Source organism: Lygodium microphyllum, chromosome 4 (assembly GCF_053477565.2).
Source record: "Lygodium microphyllum isolate KBCC chromosome 4, Lygodium_microphyllum_v1.1.10, whole genome shotgun sequence".
NCBI lineage: Eukaryota > Viridiplantae > Streptophyta > Polypodiopsida > Schizaeales > Lygodiaceae > Lygodium > Lygodium microphyllum.
In genome coordinates, this window is record NC_141138.1 from 132,174,644 (window position 1) to 132,199,389 (window position 24,746).

The window sequence follows — 24,746 nt, forward strand, 5'->3', positions numbered from 1 at the left end:
GATGTAGGTAGAGATCATTGCTTTCTTCTGCACTTGTCACAGAATTGTTTGTGTGCTGCACCATAAACAAATGCTCATTTCTGTCATCACCCTGTCTACTAGAAGATGCATAATTCCCTTGTTGCAATTTTCCATTCATGATGTCATTTTGCTTTTTATAGCAGTCTTTAGCTATATGACCCATTTTGCCACAGTAGTAGCATTCAACATTGCTATTTGCATTTTGGCCTCTTTGCCATCCACCACGACCTCTTTGGCTCCCCCTGCCTCTAGAGTTACCATGTTCTCCTCCATAGGACTGGTTTTCTTGAGTTTGCTGCATATTCTGATTTCTACCACGGCCTCCAAATCGGCCTCCTCTACCTCTGCCTCTACCTCTTCCAACATTTGAGTAGAAGACAGTTTCTTTTGAAGACAGTTTAGGATGGCATGCAAAAAACAAGTTGCTTTTTTTAGCCAGTTAGGATATTTTTTTCATAAAAAAGACAGATTGACGAAATCACACGCATCACGATCGCTGTAAACAGACTAAAAACTATAGATTGAACTTAAAGAAGAAGGAGTGATTTGGTGTAATATCCCTGTGCTTTTTCTCCCCCTGTGCCCCCCCCCCATAGGAACTCCCCCTTCCCCTTAATGAAAAAAATTATTAACTTTAAGGCAAAAAATTTTACCCCTCTCTCTCTCCCCGCCGACAGGACGTCAGGGAGAGAGAGAGAGAGAGGGAGTGAAGTGGAGTAAATGGGGGGCATGCAGCCCCCCAGGTGGGAGGGGTGACGGCCATGCCACCCTCCTCCCCCTCCCTCGTCTATGTTAGTTTCCGTTCGTAAGATGCAATTGCATCAATGGATAGAAACCTAGACTTCCATATACGCAAGTCACATGAGATCCGGTGCATTAGGGATAAGTATTCGTTGCCAGGTATGAAGAGAGTTAAAGGTCGTTTAGGATGTACAAATACACTAAATGCACCATGTGCATGATGGGTAAGGATGATTGGAAAACTTTGCATAGTACCACACTAAGAGAGAGATGGAAGGGACGCATGCATCTAGACTGTATCTTGAAGGCCTAGATGAAGAGTCCTGTGTTGCCAAGTGTGTTAACTGAACTTGGTTAGAACTAGAAGAATAAAAGACCCTTGGTTGGGTTTTGAAAAAGGCATGTCTGTTGCCTTGATTGACTAGTTAATGCTTGGGATAGGTTAAGATACCATAAGGTAAAACCCAAGGGAAAGGGCAAGTCAAAATAAGTTAACTTACCAAGAACATTTGCTTGCATAATCTTGTTTGAGATTATTGGGATCTCGCCAAGTCGCAAATGATCCAGGATTGGATGCTGAGAGCATCCGAGAAAAAGAGCGAGGATCGGATGTTGGGAGCATCCAAAAAAAAGGAGTCACATCTTAGCAGTTGGTCATACAAACGGCCTTCGAAATGTTTGTGATTGTACACTTAGGTACATTATTTGATCTCCTTTGTTCAAGGATCTAATTCAAGGAAAAACATTTAATGCTTCAGGTTAAAAGCCTGGAGGGAGAGGCAAGAACAATTACCTCTGACTGTCTGCTTGGCCCTGTCCAAGGGGGTTGTTAGCCGCACCAGGTATATGGACCTAACCCACTGCGAGAGGTCTCTCTGTGGGTGCTGCTTGGAGCAAGAGGACGCTTGCGTGCCAGGGGAGGCTTTGACCATAAATTCCTTGCCTCCGGATCCCGCACAAGAGGCCAACATGACTCGAGATGGGATCTCGAGGCCCGTGTACTAGTCAACGGGCGAAACTTGGAGCAACAATCCTATATATTGCTAGGATAGCCTTCAAGCATGATATTGGATGTACTCCGGAATTATGATAAATAAAGAACACATATTTGAGAAAAAGGAATTCGCTTGATATTGTTTTTGTGTCAGTGCCTAAGTTACGTGAAGAAACCAATGATTAATTTGATTAATTAAGGAAGCTGCTTTTCATGTCAAATGTAATGTGGTGGATAATTAGATAACTAAAGCAAACTGAGAAAAGTGCAGTGGACGTGACTTGGGTTCCTACGAAAGGATGGTCCCGGTTAGCTGGGAACTTTTCTCAAAAGATGAGATATTGAGACTATGAAGACGTAGTATCAGTAGATTTAGAATCCTGATTTATGTTGTTTTAGGGAAAAGGAATGGGACTATGCCTTATGACAAAGAGGTTGAGCTTCGCATCCCTCTCGTTTTCCATTCTCCATGAACCAAGTGTAGCATGAATCTGCTTTGACTCTGTTGTTCCTATGCAAAGTGGTTCATCTAGAGCTCGACGCTAGTTACTTCTTAGAGACCTTGCTGATTGCAAAGGAACCATGACTTCAGGTCGATCCTAAGTGGGAACGGCCAGACACTTCCACTCGGGGCAGACTCGGGAAGACCTAGATTGCAAACCCTATGACATTCCTTGTGAGTGCCAGGTGGAGCTCTCTAGACCCTCTTCCCGATGGGCTGCTAAGATGTGTCTCACAAGTGGACGATCAGACACGTTACAGTTGGTATCAGAGCAAACCAACGAGATCCAAAGGGAAATTAATGGAGGAAAATAAAGGGAATAAGGGGATAGTCAGGGGTAGGTGAGTAGAACAGAGCAGTGTTTTTTGTTGAAAACATTTCTTTACTCACTTATGGAAGTTGGGTTGCAGAGTCACGAAGCATGGAGCAAGTTCTTGGTGTTCCAGGTCATGTTCATGACTGCAATGCATGCTTTGGATTATCGTCAGAGGCTAGGCATGATGAATATTCTGGACCACATCTATAATCCTTCACCCCTGTGTGCGGAACGGAGATGGACTAGAGAATCAGGAATATACTACATAGAAGCCCATCGACTTGCGTACCTTCAGACCAACTTGAGGAGAATCAAGTGGATGTAGGATTTAAAGATCATGAAGCTGTTCATCTTTGTCAAAGCTCATGCAAATGCAACTTTGCATGTTAGCGGTCGGCAAGTCAAGCAGAACAAGTACGTTTATGAAGAAGTGACTCGGGTGGTCTCTGCTGATAGGATCAAAGTGTTAGGGCGCTATGAGAAGAATGGGTCAAAGGAAGGGATACCCCAAGCTTCCTATGACTTATCATTTCTTGAAAATCCATGACCCCACTCCATATTATTATTTCGTTCCTGTGGCCGATTATAACACAATCCTATTTTTCCCAAATTGATGTATTAATCAGCTTGTCCTACTTATCCAAAATAAATGTACTCAAAGGGTTATGCCCTCATGAATTAATAAGACTTTTTACTATTGTCTATCTTGATTGTAAGTGTTAGCCTAAAGTGTTAAGTGATTGAATCACTTGGCTAAAAGCTATGCTAGTCGTATTAACGTAATATGGGGAACGTTTGATAAGATGTTAACATAAAGAATCTTATTGTCCAGAGGCAACCCTAAGTGCAGGTTCCAAGTCTGACTCTTGCACTAAGTAGAGCTGTGGTTCAAGAGAAGCAGTTCCTCCTCAAAAAAATTAAGCCACCCGAGTTTGATGGCAAAGGAAGGACTGTTCAACCTGACACCGAGATCTAGATTGAGTCCATGGAGGACTATTTTAAGGCAGCAGGAACTGCACCTACTAACCAAGCCATGCTCGCCAAACTTAGCTTATAGGCAAAGTGAGACTTTGGTGGAAACAATGGTGCAGAGACCAAGCGATCTCGGAGGGGACAGTCACTCGGGATAAGCTTAAGGAAGCTGTGTGAGGGAGGTATCTGCCACTTGCCTACCGTACACAAAAGATGAATGAATTCTATGACTTGAAGTAGCTAGGATTATCCCTTGATGCATGTTATTCAAAGTTCGTTTCACTCCTAAAGTACGCGCCTCCAATGGATATGACACAACAGGTGTTAAAATTCTGTGTTGGGTTGAATCCACCCATAAACACCCGATTGGAATCCATGCGCCCAACGGCCCTACAAGACACACTCATTCAAGCTACTCCAATAATACAGGAGGTGCAGACCAAGCCAAGGAATAACAAGACTTGGCCTTACAAGGATCAGAATAAGGGTTTGTCTAAGGCTTAGGCTAAGAAAGCGCATGGTCAAAATCAGGGTCAAAAAAAGAAAGCTAGGGCCAATGCTGTCAACAACTTTGTTCCTACACAAAGTAATGATCGCAACCCACGTTGCTTCCATTGCAACGAGCCCGGACACTTCAAGAGGGAATGTCCCAAGCTTAGCAAAGGACATCGCTAAGGGAAATTCCGAGGTCAAAATAGAGCCGCTCATGGCCAAGGAACCGCCGTTATGGCTAGAGGGAGAACCTCTAGTATTTCCAACAAGGAGCTGGACGATGAAGAAGATCCATCCATGGATGCTAACATTGAGAGGGCAATGGTTCACGCTGCTCTTCACAAGAAGGGTCCGAATCGCCAATTCTCGGTGATTCAAACTCCATCAGATTATCAAGGTAAAAGCTTCAAAACCCTGATTGACTGTGGTAGTACACATTCCTTCATTTTACCAATTTGTGCAAAAGATTAGGGATAGCCATAATAGATGCACCTACTTTACTTGTGGAATTAGGAAATGGCCGTGAGGTCACTTGTACTAGGCAAACTGCTAAGGTGAAATTCCTATTGGGTGGGAAGCTAACTTCCGTGAGATTTAGGGTAATGAATCTAGGTGGCCATGAATGTTTACTCGGAATGGATTGGCTAATACCCAATGATGCCTACATCCACTGTGGGAAGGGCCAAGTCTCCTTCCGAAATTATGAAGGGGAACTAGTCACTACTCAAGGAGAGGCTGGTAAGCCAAAAATACAGTTGGCAAAAGCAACACGCATAATAAAAGGAGTTAGAAAGGGTCTACCTGACTATCTGATTAAATTGAATAAGATAGATCAGAATCAGGAATTTGGGGAAGAACCTTCATGGTTAAAGGAATACGTAGACGTATTTCCTGAAGATATGACAGAACTTCCTCTTCAAAGGAAAGTTGACCACGAAATCAAACTGGCGCCAGGAGTTGCACCAGTCGCAAAGAGGACATATAAGATGTCCATTCTAGAAGCTATTGAACTGAAAGAGCGACTCAAGCAACTATTAGACCAAGGCTACATTCGTCCTAGCAGTTCACCATGGGGAGCTCCAATGCTATTCCAAATGAAGAAAGATGGAACGCTTCGTCTATGCATTGACTACAGAGGGTTGAATCAATCAACCATCAAAAATAAATACCCCATTCTAAGAATAGATGAATTACTTGACCACCCAGATATCCCAAAGACTGCATTCAGTACAAGGCATGGACACTTAGAATTCCTAGTGACGTCATTCGGGCTGACGAATGGTCCTACTACCTTCAACAAGTTAATGAAGGATATCTTTAGGCCCTATCTTGATGACTTCATACTCGTCTTCTTTGACGATACCCTAGTCTACTCTAAATAGGAAAAAGATCATGAACTCCAGCTTCGCATTGTTCTTGAAACAATGGGAGCACACAAGCTTTATGCCAAGAGGAAGAAGTGTGCATTTTTCAAGCTACAGATTGAATATCTGGGATTCATTGTATCAGCAGAAGGAATTTTAGTAGATCCAGATAAGGTCAAAGATGTTCTGGAATGGCCAACACCAACTTCTGTCAAAGAAATACGTAGTTTTCTTGGGTTGACAGGATGATACAGGATTTTCATCAAAGATTATTCTTTGATTGCAGCACCTCTGACTGATCTACTAAGGAAGCAAGTAGCAATTGTATGGTCACCTGCTGAACAGACCATCTTTGACAAACTAAAGCAAAGCCTAGTATGAGCACCCATCCTGAAACTTCCTAATCTTAGTAAGGAGTTTGAAGTGGTAATTGATGCTAGCACACTTGCTTTAGGATGTGTACTTATGCAAGAAGGTCATCCCGTAGCATATTCTTCAAGGAAGTTGAAGAGCCATGAAAGGAATTATGCTACCCATGATTTGGAGCTATTGGTTGAATGTAGTTGTCGATGCACTCAGTCGCAAGGCATTTATAAACTCCCTTATTTTGCAAGATCCATCAACAGCAAGGTCGCTAACCACAAAGGTATCAATGCCAAACAACCCGATTCTTGAGCTAGCTAAATAAGAGGCATATCATGACCCAGTCTATTAGAAAATGCTAAGGGAGATCCCCATCAAGGATCAAGACTTGAAGCTAAATATGAAGTATCAAGAATTCTCTATCAGTAGTGGGCTTGTCTACTTTAGGACAAAATTATGTATCCTTGCAAGCCAAACTCTTAAGCAGAAGATACTGTGGGAAGCCCATGACTCCCATTTCTCAGGACATCTTGGCTATGCCAAGACCCTTAATGCGGTCAGAAAGAGCTATTATTGGGAAAGGCTCAAGGGTGACGTTCTCAAATATGTCACGAAATGTTCGTCTTGTCAACACATTAAGGCAGAACATGTCAAAATGCCTGGGAAATTGCAACCACTTGACATTCCACAAATGAAATGGGAGTTCATTAGTATGGACTTCATTGTTGGCCTACCCCAAGTTCAGGGAGGATACAACTCTATTATGGTTGTAGTAGATATGCTCACCAAGGTCGCACATCTCATCCCTCTCAAGACAAACTATAAAGCTTCAGACATTGCAAGATTATTCATCAAGGAAATATTCAAACTGCATGGGTTACCCAGAGAATCATTAGTGATTGTGACTCTGTTTTCACATCACACTTCTAGAGGGCTATCTTTGAGGCTATTGGAACTCAACTCTGTTATTAGTACAGCTTACCATACCCAAACTAATGGTCAAACAGAATGAGTCAATCAAGTCATTGAAGATATGCTTCGGGCATACCGTTGTCGCGAACCCAAAAAGTGGATTCAATACTTACCATTGGTTGAGTTTGCCTACAATGCTTCTTACCAACAGAGTATTCAGATGACCCCTTTTCAAGCATTGTATGGACATGATTGTCGTACCCCTTTGAGCTTCTCAGATCCAACTTTGAGGGTGGAAGCTTCAAGGCAGATGAGGGAAGACATGGATGATCAAATCAAATCAATAAGACAAGACATCCAAGCTGCCAATGATAGACAGAAGGCTTACGTTGACTTGAAATGGCAAGACAGATCCTTCGTCAGAGGTGATATGGTCTTCATCCACGTACGCCCTAAAAAGAGTTCACTATCCTTGGGAGCTAAAATATTTTATTGGCATTGGGGATTTGACTACACCTCAAGGGATTTGGCTACTACAAAAGTAGTATGCACATGATATGGTTCTCAAATATGGAATGATGGATTGTAAACCATATTAGATTAGAATGCAAAGCTTGGAGTTGATTTTGGAAATGAAATAGAGAATGTTACGATGTATAGAAAAATGGTAGGCAGCCTGATCTATTTTGCTATTACGCATCTTGACCTTAGTTATTCAATGGGGCTAATTAGTCAATTTATGCAAAAGCCATGCAAACCTCACTTGGATGCAGTTAGGAGGATTATGTAGTATATTAAGGGTACATCTGATTATAGGTTGTTTTATGAGTTTGGAAAATCTCTTGAGTTGATAGGTATATTGATGCAAATTGGGTTGGTTGTTCATATGACAAAGTGTCAAACAGTTGATTGGGATATTAGTAATGTAGATCAGGTTGGTTGTTCATATGGCAAAGTGTTGATGAGTGGATATGCTTCTCGTCTTAGAAGTAGTATATCAATTAGAGTAGCAAAAAGTAGCCTATAGTCACTATTTCTAGTACAGAGGCAGATTATAGAGGCGCAGTTTTAATTGCATGTGAAGAAGTTTGGCTCTTGAAACTGCTAAATGACTTGAGAATACAAATGGATAGGAATGTCACATTGCATTGTGACAACATGAGTAGTGTGCTTCTTGCTCACAATCCAATTTACCATGCTAGATCAAAGCACATTGAAGTACATTACCACTTCATCAGGGAGATGGTGCTTCACGGAAGATGGACTTGATTCATGTGTGAAGATTGAAGACTAGGTAGCTAATATCTTTAGCAAATTACTTGGTATAGATAAGTTCATCCACTTTAGAGAGCTCCATGGAGTGTAACAGTTGGCTTGAGCTTGAGAGGGAGTGCTGAGAATCAAGCTTAGTGTTAGAGAACAGACAACTATAGCCTTAGCTATCATCTTTCATGTGTGGCATAATAAATGACAATGTGACTCAACCATAGTTAGTCTATGTGGTTAGTTAGTGACCTATCTCTTCACTATGGTATGTGACTTAGTTGTAAAGTGTTATTCTACATCTATGGAATAATGAAGAAGATGAGGATTCACTACCCTCTAATTTGATAGCTCCATCTTTTGTCTATCTCTCTCTCTCTCTCTTTGAACAATATATAATATGACAAAATATTATAATAAAGAACACTCTTGGAGATGGCATGAGGTGTGAATAAGAGTCAAGATTTGCCACATAGTTTCTAGCTTGAGGCTATTTTGTGTGCATCTGATGTACTTAACATGTATCATGCTAAGGTATGGTAGTCTCTTAATCTATATAAGGCTTGGCATGATAAAAGACCATCTATGGTTCACTCTCATATGTTTGGTTTCTTATGGTTTAGTACTAGTGCAATGGGGTAAAATATTGGATAACAAGACTATGAAATGCATTTTTTTTTGGCACAATAGGGAATATGCATGAATAGGTGGACTTGATACCTATGTCTTGAACATCACTAGCAAATTGATAGATTCCTCTTTATGTGAATGGGAAGATTTTTCAAAAAGGGAAATATATTAAAATGAATTGAACATGCCAATCCATAATGCATGCTATTAGTTGTGACAATACAAAGTTTGATCTTGGTACTCAATGCTCTATCCATCCATCCATCCATCCATCCATCCATCCATCCATCCATCTATCGATCCATCTATCTATCCATCTATCTATCCATCTATCTATCCATCTATCTATCCATCTATCTATCTTGGTACTCAATGCTCTATCCATCCATCCATCCATCCATCCATCCATCCATCTATCGATCCATCTATCGATCCATCTATCTATCCATCCATCCATCCATCCATCCATCCATCCATCCATCCATCCATCTATCGATCCATCTATCTATCCATCTATCTATCCATCTATCTATCCATCTATCTATCCATCTATCTATCTATCCATCTATCCATCTATCCATCTATCCATCTATCCATCTATCCATCTATCCATCTATCCATCTATCCATCTATCCATCTATCCATCTATCCATCTATCCATCTATCTATCTATCGATCTATCTATCTATCTATCTATCTATCTATCTATCTATCTATCTATCTATCTATCTATCTATCTATCTATCTATCTATCTATCTATCTATCTATCTATCTATCTATCTATCTATCTATCTATCTATCTATCTATCTATCTATCTATCTATCTATCTATCTATCTATCTATCTATCTATCTATCTAGTCTCCATATCTTTCCCAGTATATACACACTCTCTCCCTCATGTACACACATACAAAAATAATTTTTAAATTCTATTTTGCCTCCCAATGACCCATGGGATGGAGATCTTGACTACAAATGAGAGTAATTCTCTTACTACATGCCTATGAAGTTGTTTGATCGAGATCAGCTCATGAAAAAGAGCTCCAATCAAGGAATACAAAGCAAAGAGGAATCTGTAATATCGCGTGAAAATTAAGGCCAAGAATGCTACAAGTACATATGTTAGGTAGAGCAAGACAAAAGGATGTAAAATGTGTTCTAAGTTTTTTAAGTATTTCATAAATTTCACAAAGGATCTTAGCAAGTCTTAGAAGATGGAGATCTTTAAAAGGTTTCTTGAGCACAATAAGAATTAACAAACTTGCAAATTCAATGTAATCAACCCAAGGTTTTTTGTGCTTAAAGAACAAGTCTTTTGGTAAGTGGATTGCACAAACTCTCAAGGTAATGAAACAATCAAAAAGATTGAAAGAGTTGTTTTGAAATGGAAAAGTATTAGAATGTGAATGAATTATGCAAGCCATATGAGGGAACCAAGTATTACAACTATATCATGGCTTCTTGGTATCCATCGAGGAACCCTTTATGCAGCTAAATCTCAATTTACAGCACAAGGAGACCATGGCTCTCCCATTGCATTTGTGTGAGTGACAATGGGGCATGAAAAGTGTAATTAAAGAAGAGGTAAAATAAATAGCAGTGCCATTTTCTCACAAAATAAAAAGGATGTCTTTTGAAACAATATTGGGAGAAAAGTATAGACAACACCTTGTGCATGTTTTTGAGAAACTTAGGATTTTTTCTTCATTTATGCATAGGTTGTATGGCTGATTTGATTATTATTTAATAGACCATGGTTGCACATTTATTCTGGCATGTAGTTACATTATATATCACAAATTTTGGTCTTCTTTCTCCCCTACCATAAAACTATTACCTACTAGTACATTGCAAAGTTCCTCTACTAGACTGATTCAACTACTAGTCTAGTATCACATATCTCTCAGCTATCAAACCATTATTAGCTAATAGTCTTCTATTAATTCCTAGTCTACCATCAAACTATGGACTACTTTTGGTGTGCTACCCTTTAGGTTACTCCTAGTATACTATCTAATTAGTAGGTTGGGAACTATCATGTTGTTTTCACCAAATCACAAATCTAATGGTTCCATTGGCTCTAAAAGGGGGGTAAAACCTTAGGACACCTGCTCAGAAATCTCTCGGATCACTCCTTCTCCCTATCTAGAGTGTTGTTTTCCGCTTGTAAACAGCGATCGCGATGCATGCAATTTTGCCAATCCTTCTTTTTGCATTAAATCTCCAAAACTAGTTGAAAAATCCACTTGCTTTTTTTACATGACACCCTGTTCTAGAAGTTTCCATAGCTTTTTAGGATATTTATAATTAATAATATCCACAATATAGAAAATATGCTAGTTTTGTCCAAAAATCTAGTTTTTTTGGACGATCCATACTATACACATATGGCTCATAACTCTCGTTCACATGGTGACTTTCGCGATGGGTGGCCACATTCCTTGTCAATCTGGAAAAAATGTCGAGTTGCGATCCTTGTTTTTTTTAAATTGTTAGTTAGTTAGTTATTAACGTTAGTTAGTTTTTACTTTAGTTAGTCTTTAGTTAATAACCTTACTAACTTACTAATCGACTAACTAACTTTTGAACTAACCAACTAACTTTTAATTGCATGGAAGTATTACAATGTGTTATACTGAGTGGTCCATGCTTAATCATTGACCCTGCATTGTGTATTTAATGGTCATTGGCCTACTTAATAACAACACTGAATATTCATTTGCATTGCATTGGGAATCCTTTGCCATGCTTGTAAATTACCTTTGGTCGTGCTTAGTAGTACTCAATCTTTGCATTGTGTTCCCAATCCTTTGCCTTACGTTTTGAATATGTAATGGCTATTTTTTGTGATTAGCTTTGGCCATGTTTTAAAACTCAAACCATAGAAGTGACTGCAAGCTATCCACTCATTACTTCATACAATCTTCATTAAGTTTCAAGAGAGTCTTGCACAAACCAATAATACATTTAATATATATATCAAACAAGTATATCCTCTTGATCAACTTCTCATTTCTATTACTACAAAATGTTGCCTTCCACGGTCATTAAAATTAATTTGCTCTTTTTGACTTATATGTATTCACACTAGTCATTAAAAGATAAATGTTTATGTTTATGATTTTTATTAAGAACTTCGTACTTTCTCAAGAGATTAATTGATCATTTTAAGGTTCAAAAAAAATATATTGATTGTGATGCATATCTTGTTCACTTTGTCATTTTTTAAGTAAGACATGCCTTTGTTTTGATAAGCTTCAATCATACAAAAAATATACATAGATTAGGAATGTCAAATGAATTGAGAGCAATTAGCACAATAGACTTATGCATGTGAGTTATAAATGCATGTCTAGCCTAGGAAACCTAGAAGGCCACACCTTCTAAAAAGTTTAATATGTTTTTTTAGAGGCTAGTTAGGTTTGAAGTTTCCCACTAGAGACAAACTTGGTAAGTGGATGCTTATTTTAGGGTATTGGACTTTACGTAGTTTGAAAATCAATATCCTTGTCATCTCTTCTAGCAATGCATATGCATATGAATGATGTGAAAGAAGGTGAGTCTTTATGATTGCTTGAGGTGACTCTTTATGGAAGACATGATTCTGTAAATCAATTCTACAAATATGAATATTTTATGTAGATTTGGTGCTACCTTTGCTTGAGGTTGAAGGTATATATCCTTTGTGCCTAAACTTGCAATCCGTGTCCTCTAGGTTTAATGTTAAAGAGCCTAAATACATGTCATTTCATAAGTGTGGAGAAAGAAGATGTTAAAGCACATGTAGAAGGGATAATTGTTGTGATGATGGACAATAGAGTCCCAGGGACACATCCTTCCTTTTTGTATTTGGTTTGACATCTCAAACTATCTAGTATGAAATTTTTGTTTTGTGTATCTATTATTGAGATAACTTTAATTTATTCTAAGAATGCTTTAATACCTAGGAATATAGTAATGTCTCTAATAATGTATGGATTGATTAGCTCTGATAAAAAATTTAATGTAGATTTGATGCTACCTTTGCCTCTTGAGGTCATGTATATATCATTTGTGCCTAAACTTGCAATCCGTGTCCTCTAGTTTTAATGTTAAAGAGTCTAAATACATGTCATTTCATAAGTGTGGAGAAAGAAGATGTTAAACCACATGCAGAAGGGATAACTGTTGTACGGACAATAGAGTCCCATGGACACAACCTTCCTTTTTGTGTTTGGTTTGGCATCTCAAACTGTCTAGTATGCAATTTTTATTTTGTGTCTCTATTAATGAGATAACTTCAATTTATTCTAAGAATGCTTTAATACCTAGGATTATAATAATGTCTCTAATAATGTATGGACTGATTTGCTTTGATAAATTTTTAATATAGATTTGGTGCTACCTTTTCGTGAGGTCATGTATATATCATTTGTGCCAAACTTGCAATTCATGTCCTCTAGGTTTAACGCTAAATAGCATAAATACATGTCATTTCATGAGTGTGGAGAAAGAAGATGTTAAACCACACTCAGAAGGGATATTTGATGTGATGGAAAATAGAGTTCTAGGGACACGACCTTCCTTTTTGTGTTTGGTTTGGCATCTCAAACTCTCTAGTATGTAATTTTTGTTTTGTGTCTCTATTATTGAGATAGCTTCAATTTATTCTAAGAATTTATGGACTAATTAGCTTTGATAAATTTTTATATTTCAAGTAGTTATAATGAATCACATCATGAGATGTCTATGCAATTACAAGTGCAGACATTCATCTCTTGGCTATCAAGATGTTACAAGACAAACTTATTATGCGCATAGTCGTCAAGATATAAATGGAAATATGCATCCATTAGCTGTGGCTTATGAAAGTAATCAAAAGTCTTTGAGAGACAATGCTTTTATGAGTGAAGACAATCATGTTGGAAGTCATGTATCATCTCAGTCATTGCCTAGATGTAGACGTGTATGGTGTAGGTGCAAAACATATTATGTTGGTGGAAGTTTGGTTCCTCCTTTAACTTATGCACAATGCCAAAAACTTGAGGAGAGATTTGATATTTTTACAACCCATCTAGGTCTACATGACCCTCATGATTTATTATTGGAGGATGTTCTAGAAGGTGATGTTGAGTTGGATAACAAAGCCCATAATGAGTCCTCAAATGAGATTGAGAGCTTGGATGAAGGTGAAGAAGATGAGGTTGAGATGCATGATATTGAGCCATCTTTTTTTTATAGAATCATTCAAATACTAATTCAAATGCAAGCAATTTGGGATGAACATCAAGCTTCGGTTGAGTTTCAGGACAAGATGCTTTAGATTTTGTTTGGTGATATTGTTGGGAGAAAGTCTTCTCAAACTTGTACGGACAACATGTTTGCTCCAAGATTAGGCAAACTATTAGTGCAACTACCCAACACATGGGGAGACTTAGGTGGTATAAGTATTCCTACTTGTTGGGAGCAACTCAATGTCATGCTAACATGACTTGGTATGATTAGCTCTCAACGATACAGAATATGCCAAGCACGTGAGAGTTCTTCTCATTTACCATTGCTAGACCAACCAAGCAAAGAAGATAACTATACCTAGGACACTCTTGAATGCCAAAGTAACTTCAATGTCATGGAAAGGAAGAAGTTAAAGCGTGATTATCCACAATGCTATGAAAAGTGTTCCAATTGTTCACTACCTAGGAAATATATGATTTCTTTTGATTATATTGCCATTACACAAACAATTGCAATTACTAACCAAAAGTAGAACCCTACGTCATGAATTATTGAAAATGTGGAGAAATTTAAAAAAGTGGTTAATAGCAGATAATGCAATTGGTACTTCACAGATAAATGAGTTCTGGGATGGCACAAAGTGCAAGAGTGCAAAAGATTTCTGGGATCCAAAATCATACATGGAGCTTCTAGTGATATGTAATAATATGCATTACAAGCAAGCATATAAAGCATGGCCTCCTTTCCAAAGGTCGCTAGTGCTTGTAGATTGTTGGAATGAGATTGAGAAAACCTATAAGTTTATTTGCAAATCATGTTGAACTCACATACACAATGACAAAAGGCTCTACAAGGTACACTTTATTGCATCGTATATTTTTTAAAATCCCATGAATAATCTTTGATATAGATTACTAAAATATATATATTTCTTGGTTTTGATGAACAGGGTGATCCATGAAATTTTGATTTATTATTACACTGGGACGAGTTCTGGTCTTAAAGACAACCTACAAGAATTGTGAGTTATTGAGGTGAAGGTTCTCAATGCTGGAAAGAACTCTTTTATTGGAGCTATACTAGTTTTATTTACTCCATTCAGCTATAAAAAGGTGCTTGGGAGCTCTAGCAAGCTTTTTTATGTCTTCATGTAGCCATTGATTGATGAGTTGGAAAGTATATTTGTTGATGGATTTAAAGTAGATTTCAATTATCCAGTCACATATATTAATGATTATAGAAATTATCTCAATAGAAGATTCATTGCAGGTGCCATGCTAGTGATGGTAATTGGTGACCATCCAACTCAATAATGGATCTTTTAAAGAGGGTGGTCAATCTTTTTGTCGTAGACACAAAGCAATAGCTACCTTGGAAAGTGAGAGATTAGGACGTTACTTATATGATCAAAACAGGTTTCAATTGAAACATAGAGCAATCAAAAAATCAAGTGATAAAATGCTTTCTTCTTTGATTATGGCAAAGATATCTCTTACTCAAGCAGATAGAGATAAACTTTTACAAGAAGCATGACTTTCTGGTAGATTATGCTTGTGGAAATTATATGATCTCTATGGAATTTATTTGTGAAGGGGATGCAATGGAAAGGGAGAAGGACAAGAGGAAGATGCGGGAGAGAAGAGCACACACAATGTAAGTGTTGTCAAGAATGATATATGAAAACTGTATTGCACAATCTCATATATATAAATAAAGAATATGGGTGGTCACTGTACATGGGTAGGTCTAAGGGCCTTTTACCCCATCAACCTCCTACTAAAAGGACAATGGGTGAGGGAGTGAGAAAACAAAGAAAAAAGGAAAATATACAAGGTGAGGAATCATGACATCTCACCCAACACCCAATTGAAAAAGCGAGCTATGCAATAAGTGAGAACCTCTACGAAAAAAGAGTCAAGCATCCCCAAGTCCATGGCATCCAGGAGACAAGCGATCCCGCATCTCCATACAATGGAGCAATCCAAGAATGCTTCTCATGAAGCAAGCACAACTCATGAGTGCAAGGATGTAATGCATAAGCATCAGAGTAGCGCATAGCATTAGCATGGCGCATAGGAGACATATGAGAGCACATAGACTCTTCAAAGTCAATCATAGAAGAAGGGCCAGTATCTCAGACACATGTCAGATAGGGTCTTAAGAGAGTCTGCAGCCTCAGTGAAGTAGAAGACTGACATACAGCTGTAGCATCAACCATAAAGTGCACTGAACGTGCATCAAGAGGCTTGAGAGATGTCTACATCTCATAAAAGACAGCATGACAACTGCATATAACTTGCTAGGCATTCAAATCCCATAACATGTAAGTCTGAAAGTCACCATCTCCATAACCAAGGAGGATACATTTGTGTGACATAGGCATATCTGGCATACATACAAATGCCTGGCATCCAAACATCCTCAAGTAATCATAGGAGGGTCTCATGCCACTCCATGCCTCGTGTGGTGTAATACCATCCAAAGTCAAACATGGCATCTTATTAAGCAAGTAGATTGCCATCACATTAAGGGCGTCAGCCCAAAAAACACGATCACCATGAGCCAAAGGGGCTCTGCAAGGACCATAAGAACAATCAGGGCAAGCATCAAGATCTGTATGTGACATAGGAGGTAGCAATGAGTCTGAACAAGACAAGATCTCCATCTCTCTGTGGTGCATATGGCCTAGGCAATAATGCCATAACAATGCATGTGGTATTTGGATAACTGCAACCATAGAATCTCCCACATGAGAGACATGCATTGGGTAATGAGAACCAAATCTATAACCTCTAGCCAAAACCAAGCAACCATGACAAATCTTCCATGACCTATCCTGAAGAGAAATAGAGTGACCTGCATCATGCAACTAATGGATAGACATCAAACTCTTACTAAGCATAGGAACTTGTAATACATCATGGAGCACAAGAGAAGTCCCATCAGGCAAAGCCAAGTGTATGTCACTTGTACCAACAATAGCATAAGTTTTCTCAAGGCCCAAATCAATACATCTGTCAATCTCCCTATAAGAAGAGAACCATGCTCTATGAGAGGTGACATGACAAGATGCCATAGAGTCCAATAGCCAATCTGAGGCATAGGCTGTTTCATTGAGTAAGAAAGTTGTAGGGAAACTAGATGACAGGAGTACATGCTCAACTGCGTCATCATGGGTAACAACATGTACCTCACCACTAGTAACAGTGGTAACACTCGCTGCATCTCTTGTATCTCTACTCATATCGAGTCCACTGTCTCTATCTTTGCTACTCTCTAATCCATCTGAAAATTTTTCTTTTGACATGCTCAGGCTTCCCACAATGGAAGCATACATCTATAGAAGAAGAAGAAGACGAAGCATCTGAAGCCTCATCAATAGGGCTATCCAAGACATCTGAAGATCTCAAGGAGTGTAGGGCTATTCCAATAGAGGGAACCTACTCATCAAGACAATCGTCTACAAGTACATCAGTGGTAGAAGCATGTTGTTGCAAGGACTCATCCATCCATAATGGAAAAGAGAACATAGAGGTATCAAGCAAAGATGTAGAAGCTCCCACATGAACAAACCTTGTAGGTAACTGCATGACATAGTCAACCACAATAGCATAAAGCAAAAGACATCTATCATAAGAGCATATGGATTTCAGCCATAAAATCAACCCATAACCGTACGCATAAGCATAGCTTTGCAATACATAATGCCATTTGGGAAAAGCCAAGACCGAAAAGAGGCAAAAAATCCTACAAGAGTAAAGCTCTAGGAGAAGCCCAAGTATGTGTACAATAACATCCAAATAAGTGGCTCTATAAAGTACATGACAGTAGGCAAAGTGCATAGCTGGGTAAGCATCAAGAGCAACTGCTCTGACCTGTATGGGCAAAAGCAACCCAGCTAGCATAGAAGCTAGGCAACACAGAAGCAACAAAGCCATATCTGCTAAACCCAAGCACTGTCAAGAAGGCCACGGATCAAGGAGTAACCTGCAAAGAACCAAGCATCAATAAGCAATGAAATCTCACTAACCAACTGCCAAGACAATGTGGCAAGCACTGCTCAAACATGTATCTGTATCCAAATAAATCCAAGATCCATAATCGGGGCATTAAGGGCCAAATGGCATCCAAGCTGCATAAGTGATAAGCCAACCAAATGCAAACTGCTCCACAAAATTCTCAAATGCAAGTCGATTCAAGCCCAAAAATATGTCATACTGTAGTCGCGAACCCAAAAGCATCCATATCAGACATCAGTCCCATAATGGATAGCACGGGACATAAACCTTGTCAAGTGAAATGCTAACTGCAAAGAAAATGACAATGAACCAAGAATTGAGCTCTACTCTTTGCTCAAGAAGCATCTGAGATCATAAATATCAAAGTGGCATCATCCAAATATGTCAACATATCATCAAGAGTAGTCGGGAGCACCTATAGACCATAGGCATAACCAAATTGGAGGTAAAATAACCTGTCAACCAAGGTAGTATAAATCCCAACCAACAAAAAAGTGTCCACATCCAAATCAAGACTCAATAGCTCTCAAATAGCATATCCGGGCATAAACTATGATGACCAAGCATCAATACATCCAACAGGACACCCGAATGTCAACAAAGAACATTATGCATAAGCCATCCCTGATAAAACATTGATGTCTAAACAATGTATAGTAGTAAGTCCCTACATAAATTGAGCTATGGAAGCTCAAACCAAGTCCCAAAGTATCTCAAAACATTGGGCAAACATCCCCAAAGCATCTGGGCATCAAATACCAAGCCTCGGGAGCATCACATAAGCTAAGAGCATGACATTTTCTTGTTGTAAATCAACTCAGATTTGTTGCAGAAAATTTTATAATTAGAATTTGGTAGATTGACATTACCATTGCATCCAGAGTGTGCCAAAACCCCAAGTTAGACTCTTACCTTGCCTAAATCGGGTTCTAGATGCCCGAGATATGATAAAAAATGGGATTTTTTAGCCAGATTTTGAAACAGACGCAAAAAAATGTGAGCTGCTACTGTGGGGCCTACTAGTTATGCTAAGGATAAGGGGACAAATGGGGGCATACAAGGTGCCCAATGAATCCAAGGAACACTTACAAAGAGCCTATAAGGCCGGGGAGAGGCGGGAGATGAAATCTTACCTCGGGGGGAAGAAGCCATTGCTGGCATTGAAGCTTCAAGCTCTAGGTCTTCAATTCGGGCTGAAGTAATACCAAGCCAAGCTCCACGATCAAGCTTTGATCCAAAGCTCTAATACCAGTTGAAGGGGATGCAATGGCAGTGGAGAAGGAGAAGAGGAAGATGCGGAAGAGAAGAGCACACACAATGTAGGTGCTGTCAAGAATGATATATGATAGCATTATTGCACTATCTCATATATATGAATAAAGAATATGGGCGGTAACTATACACGGGCAGTCCAAGGGCCTGTTATCCCAACAATTTGTCCCTAGATCTTATATATGATTGCATGCGTATTTTGGCTCTAAATTTGTTCTCAAAGTATACATGTGCTCTAATAAGGATTATGGAAAATAGAGTGAAAACACAAATTGATGAGGCAACACATCATGTTACAAAAGTAACATCATACTCTATATGATATGGTTGATGGCCAAGGTATCCTAGTAAATACTATGAAAGCTACAAGGCCGAAGAAAACCAAAAGTGGATACAATGGTGTTTGTCATATGTATTGTGTGAGGTTGAAGGTATTCCAAAGGTCTTTTATGACTTGGAATTAATACTCATAGACATTGCTCAAGCTTTTTATAACTACGCTCATGATCATGGTTGGTCTAGAGAAGATGTAGATACTTTGAGAGAATTTATTGGTTCTTGGAGAGTAAGGTCTGAAGAATTTCTTGGTTCTTGGTTAGACTTGGAGAATTTCTTGGTTCTTGGAGAGTAAGCTCTGAAGAACTCTTAAGATCCAACTCAACACCAATGGAGCACGTTGCAGGTATAAACTCTTCTCAATTTTTCTTTTGTTTATGTATTTATGGTATCTACATTTCAATTTAATAATGTATCTTTTTTTAATATCAATTATAGGTTTCAAAGAGTTCTTAGATGCTACTCTTCATCACGGTAGCCATGATACATTTTGGTGCTATACATATGAAGGAATGGTCTTGACATATGTTAATATCAAAACAAACAACAAAAGACAATGAAATTTCTTGTGCAAATTATCAAAGGCGAAGTTTCTTTACATGGGTACTCATTCATATAACAAAAGACCAGCTTGACAAACTTATGCCACATCAAAGAATGATAAGACAATTTTACAAAGCTCTCTTGCCACATGATGGATACTTAGTGGATCTTGATAGATGTGATAAATATCTAGAATGGCATGCATTAGGTCTCATGCATGTATCATGTGTTGATAGAGAAAAAGAATTATGGAGGTTTCCTATGAAAGCTAATGATTGAGCATGCAAAATAGCAATAGTAACAAAGGGAATAGTAATAGGAGAAAAGAGGTTGAGATACAGGAATGCAACTAGTGATGAAAGGAGATACATTCATCAAACTTTCAACATAGATGTGGAATGAGTAATAGAACATAAAAAAGTATTTATTAAGGGAGAAACTTATAAAGTGGGAGATAAAGTAGTTGTAAGATGTGACGAGGATACCGCTATTGATATAAATATTGGCCATTGGAAAGCATACATATCATCACTTTTCTCATTGGAATGTCACAGCGAAGTGAGGATTTTCTTTGGTGCACATTACTATAGACAATGTATTTTGATTGAAAGGGGCAATGAAAGTTTGGTTGTAGATACCATTATAAACATGACTCACTTGCAAAATAGTTTTGTGCCATTTTCATGGGACTGTATTAGACTAATACAACCATTATTACATAAATTTATCTCACTTCAACATGGAAATTCTATTATTGCATATGAGACAAAGGATTTGAGACCAAGGTCATGATTAACTAAGATAGGTTGCATTGGTTGCATCTCTCCTTGGCTAGAGGAGAATGAAATCATTTATATGAAATGCGATTTATCAGTACTGTGTGGGCCAAATGACTTGAAATATGCAATCATAAGGTCAATTAATTCTAAAATGAAGCAAGTTAAAGTGGGATGGTTGACTAAGGTCCACTATATTTGGAAGGTGAGAGGAGAGGATCCAGAATGGAAAGATTGGTAGTTGTGTGTATCCACACAAAAGCGATGGCATGCAATCAAAACAAAAACAATGATAATCAATATAAGAAAAAAATCATACCTATTATGTGGTGTTCACTTGAATATGACTCAACAATCTTATCATGATATGTTTATTAATGTTATTTTTAATGTTGTCTAACATTTTTTCAATAGAATTAATATCTATTTTCTCATAGTCACTACATTTGTGTAGGTTTCAAATGTCAGCTCTTCTAGCATAGAGATGATGGCTCTTCTAAAAAAGATGATGAGTGAAGATCCTAGGTTTCTTGGGCAGCTTGTGAACTCTATGATGAATGAGGTGAAAGGTACAATATTTTTTGTAATCTAAGTATTTTATAATAGGTGGTTCAATCAAATACATTATTTCTTATTTGTTTCTTTGCTTTCTCAAAATTTATAATCTCAATATCAACATAAACTTTGATTAATTGTGCGCAAATATATAAGAAAATATTACTAAAGATGGTATAAGAGAGAATGCACGAAAGGAAGATAACGAGGTCACTTATCTTGATGTTTTATCAAGTCCAGAAATAAGTACCTTGTTTTTATAGATAATGATCAATTATCATAAAAAACTACCTAATTAGGGATATTTGATAGCTTAAGTTTCATCAGGTATAATTTGCCTACCGTTATATGATGAAATCTTTCAACCACCCATCTTGGAAAGGAGAGAAAAGGGTAGATTTTATGGAAAATAGCTCTTGGCTAAATGCTTTAAGAGCCAACATGAAGTCATCCTTGAAAATTATTGATGGGTACAAAGATGGTTTGACACCTCAAAGTCAAATAATCTACTCTACAAAAAGGCTGAAAAAGAACATATTGAATTAATACTATCTCAAAATCACCATGAAATTTTACCATTCAGCTTCATGGATGTGAGTACTTGTGGAGAGAGCGTGATATTTATGACTAGTGAAAATTTAGAAGACAAGATGAGAGTAAGTATTTGAGGAGAAAGGGCCTTCTAAAGAAGGTAAATTAGTCAAATTTTTTCTCATTAACTTTCCTAATATTTGAGACAAAGAAATTTAGTTGGTGAATCCATTAATTTTTTGGCATATAGAAAGATTCCACAGCCTTTCTTGGAGTGGAAAGTTTGGACAACGTTGAACCTATACTCGAAGATATGATTTCAAATACAATAGCATCACTTGTAAGATAATATGATTTATATGTTTGGTTTTATGATTATCTTGTTAGTTCCACTTCTTCCATACCCATATATATACCTTTTGATGGTAGTGTGAAGTACATACTCCTATTGTTGTTGACTCTCAGAAAGCTAGATGTATACATCCCGACTATGGATGATATTCGAGTTGATCAAGCCTTGAAAAATGTATCCTATGAAATTGTGTGTTTATTTTTTAATGCATGACTTTTATATTTTTATGGTATTTCATACATTTAATATATATATGTGTGGCATTGTCTTAACCTCTTGGAGAAGAAAAAGTATTTGAAGGTCTACATGAAGATAAAGAGATAGATTTATCATTACAGGTAATGATTTTATTTAAATTTTTATATTTTTATTAGATAATATATATTTTATATATGTTTATATTTGATTATTTATTTGTCTTGGTAGATGAATATATTTGTCGAAGAAGAAGAAAGCTTTCAAGAATTTCAAGATTATACAACAAATCAAGTTTTGATATCTATGTGAAATTTTATTTTTACTACATGTTTCTATTCTTAATATTTTATTTTATTATTTACTTTATTAAAATGTGTTATTACTAAAGGATGTTGAAAATGAAGATGAGGATCTTGATGTGAAAAGTTATGAAAGCTGTAAGAAACTGGGAATAGTTAGAATGCTAATAATATGCCATGTCACATTGACACTAGTATATAAGGAGAGAAGTTGTAATTTTTCACATCTTTTGACAAATCAATACACTTACAATCTTTCTCTCCCTTCTTGCTCCAAGCTTCCATGGCTTCTACATCTTTCCTGTCTTTCTCTCTCCAATTCTAGTCTTTCTCTCTCCTCGTCACTCTATTTCTCTCTCTTCCTACAGTCTTTCTCTCTCCTCTGCAGTCTTTCTCTCTCCTCTTTCTCTCTCCCTAGTTCTCTCTCTGACAAGTGGTATCAAAGCTTCAGTCTTTGATCCATTATTTTCTTCCATTTTCACTCCTATTTTCCTATTTCAAAACCAATTTCAGACAAAAATGGTACAAGACAATGACTAGTGGAGTGCTGCAGGACAACTACAGCTAGCAAATGACTACATCTGGAGATATCCAAGGTCAGATATGGCGGGTAAAGGCTTAAATGGCTGGACGTTATCAAATTTCATGCAAAAATGGAGGTAACTAGGGTAAAGGATGGTTAACCGGGCTTAGTTTGGGGTTCAACTGTGGTTACTTTTCAAAAGAGGTCTTCCTTCCTCTTTCTCCAAGCTTTTGCCAAGCTTTCATGGAGTTGCAGCACATATCTTCTCTTAGCTTTCAGCCATGAGGTTTTTGAAGGCATTTCATGCTGGAAACTTTCTTTACTCTTCATTCTTAACAAGTGGAGCACCATTATTGAAGGCTTTGAAGAGGCTTTAGGGATATTTTGTTCTTCTTCAAACCCTAAAGACAGGCAGCAGTGAAGATATTTCAAAGCTAGAGGCAAAAATGGAAGAAGCCAAATGGTGCTTGGGGTTGCAATACAATGATACACATTGGTATACTTGAACAGCTTGGAGAGTATTGGAACAGTCCTAGAGATCATATCCACAGTTTCAGGTTCCATCTTGGCCAAGAATAGTAAGCATTTCCTGATCCAGTATGTGGAACCACTGAGAATGTTCTGGAGTGCACGATAGGCTATTCCTAGCTCCTTTGCTGAGCCAAACATGGTGTGACTCTTTCCAGTTCCAGTTGGGCCATACATCAGGATGGTGCACCTGCCTCCCAGTTTAACAGTTTCAATACGACTATCCATGTAACTTGCCTTCACCACTTGAACGGGAGTGTTCCTGGTGCTGCTTACATCGCAGTTGTTGCAATGCATTAATCCATTCCTGCCTTGAGGGCTTTTTAGGCTGCCGGCCTTATCAGGTGACTTGTCATGGAGAGAAAACGTAAGACCATCTCATCCTCATCAATCTCCCCATCACCATTCTGATCAACGAGAGAAGATAAGCTTGGGATGGCTTCTGAGTCAAAGGACTGATGACCGGAGCTATCTTCACTTGCAATGTTCACTGGGCAGCTAACTGCTGACAGCTCAGGGCTGGCAGCCTGAGAGGCTGAGCTGGATGGGTGAGCTGGAAGATCAGTAGTAGCACTGGTCGTAGTGCTAGCATTTGTAGCAGCTGCTGAGCCATGGTTGTGCTCTGCTGTATATGTTATCAGAAGCATGCTTGGATCTGTTGGACTCCTTTCCACTTACTTTCTTCCTATACAACCCTTAAAGCTGCTGCACTTGTAGTAGCTTCTCGGATATGGTGTCCCCTTGATTGGCTTCTGCCCGTATTTTCGCCAGGCCCATGAATCAGAGGGAAGGCATTCTGCTGTGGGCCTATCCAGCCCTCTTGTTTGCTAGAACAGATATCACTCTCTTGTGTTGGGATTTTCGGCTTCGCTTTGGCGCTTGCTGGGGTACTTGAGCTTTGTATTTGATGGCAGCGGTGTTAGTCATGGTACTGTTTTCGGGTGGGCCCATGGATTCATCGCTGCTGGAGGATTTCTGGCACCAATCATGATCAGATACCATGGTAGATGTTTGCACATTCTTGTAG